We start from the raw sequence: 6,174 nt of genomic DNA, 5'->3' as shown, positions 1-6,174 counted from the left end.
CCTCCTAAAGAAAGGGACCTGCTTCAAAAGTTCAGGCAACTTGAACTTCATATCTATAAATCATACATTTTCATGCCATAATAAAACACAGTCTTTGCTTTCAAATCTCTCACAAAGATACATCAAAATTGATTTCAATTAATGAAATTTCCTGACATATTCTTAAATTCTATGAAGATTACTGATGATTGATTGTATGTTCAGTAACTAATAAATCTTACAGCTGTCATGTTCTTGCTAGAACAGCTTTCCCCTCTGGTAATTGTGTGAAAAGAGAGAAATGTGATTATACTTCTTGTCAGAATTTTCTTGAAATGTGTTTCATGCAAAGAAAGCTAAGATCTTCTTGAGCCTTATTCATTCACAGTCCTGCAGCCAATAAGTGCTTGGTGATGCTTCTGGATGTCATCATGCACTTATTTCCCTGAAGATGAAAACTTCCCATGGTTGCGCGTCCTGAGGACTCCAGGAGACTGAGTCTGAAATCAAGGCTTTCTGACTACCAAGTTTGTGTATATTATTTTCTTTGAGTTGTTCTCACCTTACCTATGCTTTGAGGTAATATCCTTCACCTGGAGGCAATGCTGCTTTAATAATGGAGTCATAGACTAGAGACTTTTCCTTCTCTCCAAAGGCTTCCATTATTCATCGTATGAAACATAGCACTAAGGTATTTCTACCATGTTTGACTACATGTGACAGTGAAATTGCATTTTAAACTCAGCTCTCTCATATTCAAGAAATTGAGAGAATTAATCATAATTAGTAAGTCATTCAAAAATTAATTATCAAACACACACAATGTACATTTGATTTTTCTAGAAACTAAAACTTTCTGTGAGATTTCAATCTAAAAGAGGGTATATTTAAAGGCACTATAAACCAACTAAAGAATAATCCAAGATAGAAAATGCAACTGGGCACTTGAACATTAATTTTTAATTCAATTTGTTAATATGTTGTTTAGGATATTGCATCCTCATTTATAAGTGAAATATGTTTGTAATTTCCCTTTATAATAATATATTTTTCCAATTTTAATATTAGGTTTATCCAGATGAAGTAGAATGATTTTGAAGTATTTCTTCTTTTTCTATTGTCTATAAGATTTGGCATGATCTGTTTTTTAAATTATCTTTTATTTTTATTTATCAATATTAGTTGTCTATTTTTTGAGACTTTGGAAAAATATAATAACAAGAAGTTAACTGATGACTCCATACTGAACCTCAGAGTCAAAGCATTCTATGATGGACATACTCTTATCTGACAATGTGAATGTTACTTTTTTGCATTATTTTTATTGCTCAATAGTTCATTGCAGCAATTGTCTGATTTCTTTTCTGAATATATTTATCTTCGTTTGTTCTTTACAAGGCTTTTGTTTCTTGTCCTTATCTTAAACATTGTTATCGTTATTAAATTTTAAGCCTTTTCAATTTTCTGAAGGCAAAAAGTGGAAACCAAATAAACACATGTACATGTAAAAAAAAGCATAATAAAATGCAACTGGGTTGCAAATTTTATGTAATCAATTTAACAGGTTGAGGAGTAGAGCATCTTGTTATTTTATTTTGTAATCATCTGGGTCCAAATCATCACATGCCTCTTAGGTGATAGAACACACACACATCCATATCTATGCATATATATGTATATATATACATATAAACACATTTTTGTATATATATTGACAGGTAGAGGCATATATTAACATGCCTCTTAGGTGATAGAACACACACACACACATCCATATCTATGCATATATATGTATGTATATACATATAAACACATTTTTGTATATATATTAACAGGTAGAGGAGTAGAGCATCTTGTTATTTTATTTTGTAATCATCTGGGTCCAAATCATCACATGCCTTTTAGGTGATAGAACACACACACACACATCCATATCTACGCATATATATGTTATATATACATATAAACACATTTTTGTATATATATGTGTATGTGTATATGTTTTCCTGTGCATAATTTGTTTGAAATTCATCTTATTTAAATAATTTATGCAGTCATTTTAGTTAATGTTCCATGCCTCACTTGGATTAAACTATTTTAATCTCTCAGCTCCTTCTGCTCTTCTTTTTAAAATGGAATTCTGCCTAAATGTCTTTATGGAAGCAAAGAAGGTATGTTCTTTGCGATTGATGTTCTCTCCTCATACCCAGGGCAACAACATTTGTGGAGATTAGAAATAAATTCAAGGGTCAAATTGAATTACTTATATTAGCAAGGGTGATGAATTGAAAAGCATCATTTGCTGAACTAGAACAAGATAAAGATGGTACCTAGAGATGCTATGAGCCTAATTCCAGTATTATGTTTCTGTGGCCAGAAGAATATATCTTTTCCCTACTACACAAGAAGCAAACATGAATGAATCATACTCCTTTCTTCTCCCTTCTTTCATCTGCTCTCTATTCTGAATTTATTCAAAGATTATCCTACCTAACAAGCAATTCAGAATAAAATAGTGGGAAATTGGAAGTCATCATTTACATCTGAATATGTAAAGTTGCCTGAGAAACAGTAGTGTGGACAAGTACAAGAAAAAAAAAGCTCTGAATATAGTGCATGCCACAGAGTATAAAATTTATATACTTAACTTTTCAAAAAAATAAAAGGAAGTGTATCTGAATTACTTTATAATGTGCACAAAATTTAAAGTGAAAGAAGATCCAATCATGCTTCTGCTGAGAATAATCAGAGAAATGTCTCATTTCTCTCCCAAAATACACCATTTCTGGGCATTCCACATTGACTTAGGTGGGATGTATATCAATCTAAACCTTCAGGTTTAGGTCTCAGAAGACTCATGTAAAATCTCTGAGTTTAATTTCTGAGAATTTACTTGAGAAACACAACAATAAATAAAATTTTTCTCAGAGTTTATATGATAAACTAGTGAAGGAATTTGTTCATCTTAACCCTACATCCAAACATGTATGGAAATTTTATACTAAAATATATTGTAAGAAAAAAAGGAGTTCTACCTTCTAGTTAAGTGCTGTGATTTTAGCCACGTTACTTAACCTCACTAGATTAGCTCCAGGGTGATCATGTGTCATGTGCCAGCTGTCCTTGCAAATCTCTCATGAGAAGGCTTCACTTCCTCATCTATGAGAATGATGCCTGTAGGGGAAATATTTTTCCCAAATAACTGAAGGAATAACAATACTGAAAACTTCCAAAGGAAAATAAAGAAATGAAAAGGTGGCAGTCATGACTCTAGAATTTGATCTAAGGAATTTGATTGAATGGTAGAATTTCTGGACATGTTTCACAATTCTGTAAAGGTAGGACAATTCCCAGCATGCCATGAGTCTTCTCATTATCTTGATATCTTTCTTATGACTATTATTTAATTGGGGTAAAGAATATATGCAGTAAAATTCTCTAGTATTACATTCATAGTCCAACATAATGTTTTTGAGATTCACCTTTATTTTCACTAAGAACTACAACTCTGGGGATGCAAAATAACTCTACCCAAATCCTGGACAAACTCTAGCATGCCTAAGGCTGTGTCCCTAGGATGACCCTTGCCCTTTTAAAATGCCTGCCTGAGGAAATTCAATGCTTCCAGGAGAAGTTGTTTCCAAGTCAAGATCTGGGGATATGGAGCTAACCCTCCATACCCTAACCCTCTCTCAGATAGTTTCTTTAGAAAACTTGCAATTATAAACCCTTTCTCTGCCCTTTGACATAAAAATCTTTCAGAATCCAAAATCATCTCCTCAAAGACCTGACAGCTGCCTGAAAGCTGTCTTTTTGAAGTATAAACTTTCAAGGAGGCAACTCTTTTACTCTTTATCCCAGTCCTTATGGGGAGGGAAGGTAAGGTCCTAATTTTAGTGGATGCCTTGATCTAACTTTGTACTACCACTTCCTATCATAAAGAAAGGAGAATTTTGTTTCTTTTTCAGATGTGCACTAATTAGCAAACCAGATACCTTATTCACATGGAGAAAATGCCTGCTTAATACCTTTCAATGCCTTTCCTTCAGCTTTTAAAAAAGCCTTCCACTTTTCGTTTCACTGAAGTTTACCTGACAAGAGGTTCTCACCACTGTTGCAGTAACTATTGCTGGATAAAATCTGTCATACTGCTTTAACTAGTGTCCAGCTTTATCTTTGATATTGTATATAGCAATGTTTTTATTTTGCTGAATTGAATTTCATTAAGTAATATGCTACTCTTCATTATTTATTTATTCCAGTTATAATTAACTTTTCATTCATGCTCTTTAAAAATAAATTGTATCTGATATAAGGCAATTTTATTATACCTAAATATGGAGTTTCTTTTGGTAGATACAGATAACTTCCAACAGTTTAAGATAGAAAATGGCCTCTAGGTTTCCTCTCTCAAGACTCACCATCAATGATATGGTACAAGTCACAGATAGCGTTCTGCTATGCACACCACATTTATGAGAAAAGAGGAATAATTTTTTTTTCCTTTTAGGCATTTTAATAAATGTTTTGCCTGAAATCTCTAAGCAGGACAGACGTAGATTGCTACTTAAATAATTGTTTAAAAAAATCTATCTTTGAGGAAAGTTTGATGATATGACCTATATAAAGGCCCACATAATACGTAATATTCTAAAATGTCAGTCTGTGCTGTGGTAAGGGCTTACCTCTCATTCTAACATGTACCATAGACACCTTTCCCATTCCCTACATTGTACCATTTAATAAAGAAATAATTTTGGGATCAATATTTCCCTAACCCACATGGTACCACAATCCATAAACTCTCTTGATTTCCACTGGCAGACATTATTCTAAGTCGCTCTAATCTCTTGTCTGAATTCATGTAACCACTTCCCATCTAGGCTCTTTGTTTTCATTTCTGCCACTTTGTACAGCAGCTTATTTGCTCTTTTTATACATGGATCAGATTATATTAAAAGGCATCTAATGGCTTCCTATCACACCCATAATAAAATGCAAACAGCCTACTAGTCTTACATGATTTGGCCGTTGGCTGTCTGTCTTCTTCATTTCCTAACATGTCAGTAACCCAACAAACTTGTTTCTGCCTTAGGATGTTTATACTTCCTTCTCTCTCTGGCAGGAACTCAAGGCTCATGCTCTTGTTCCTCAGCACTTTGTTCAAAGGCCACTCTCTTGATAGGGCATTTCTGGCCTACTTAATTTAGATTACTCTGGTCCTTCCCAAAATAGGTATTATTTTTCAAATTCTCCTCTTGATTTTCTTCTTAGCATACATCACTTCCTGGAGTTAGCTTGCCCATTCTTTTCTTTCCTATTTGTTTTCTGTCTCTCCTTGTACTAGAATACAAATTCCATGTGATAAGGGTCCTTGTCTGTTTCCTTACTAATTCATTCTTAGCTAGAATATTATAACAAGCTGCTTAATAAAATAATTACTTGTGATTAAATAGGAGAATCATCCTCATTTAAAGTCTACAATCAATTTACGTTTGGTAAAAGAGAAGAAAATCACTTTCCAACATTCCAGTGGCATGTAATGTCACTTACTTTGTGTGTCTCAAATCAGGAAAAGGAGAACAAATGACCCATGAGTATGCATTCTTGGGAAATAAATAGAAAGCCTAGAAAACAAACAATAAGAGACTAAGCATGGAGGGAAGATGAAGGAGAATGAGAGAGAGCCAATTGATAATTTTTTATATTTTTATTTGCCATTGATAATTGGTGCAAAATGTTAGTTTGCCAAATAGCAATGCCAGGAGTTAGCATGTCCAGCTCCAGAAACATGTAAAGGCTGCTTTTGAAACCAGGGGCATTTGACTTGAGGAAAGTGATTCATCCTAATGTTTGTGCACATATCTGCAAGGAATTAATAACTTTAATATAATAAGGGCGTTACATTTTTTCTCTTGGACATATAAAATTATAATGTTTATATTCTCCGATAATCTCTACTTATGTAAGTGACACCCAGCTAGCAGCTGAGACTCAAAAGGGACAAGATTCAAGAGCACACACCTTTCTTTACAGTAAGATTTAGAAGCAAGACTAGTTCCTAAAGTAGTGAAAAGTTCTCTACAAGTGAGTCTTCTAACCTGACGTGCACCAAAGTGAACATCAAAAGGGCTTTCACTGCTGTCTAGGAACATGGTATTTCTCTTTTAATTTTTTTTTTTCTTTTTTTTTTTT

The sequence above is a fragment of the Otolemur garnettii genome, unplaced genomic scaffold, assembly GCF_000181295.1.
Source record: "Otolemur garnettii isolate 467f Iridium unplaced genomic scaffold, OtoGar3 scaffold00072, whole genome shotgun sequence".
Lineage (NCBI taxonomy): Eukaryota > Metazoa > Chordata > Mammalia > Primates > Galagidae > Otolemur > Otolemur garnettii.
Note: the sequence above shows the minus strand (reverse complement) of the source record.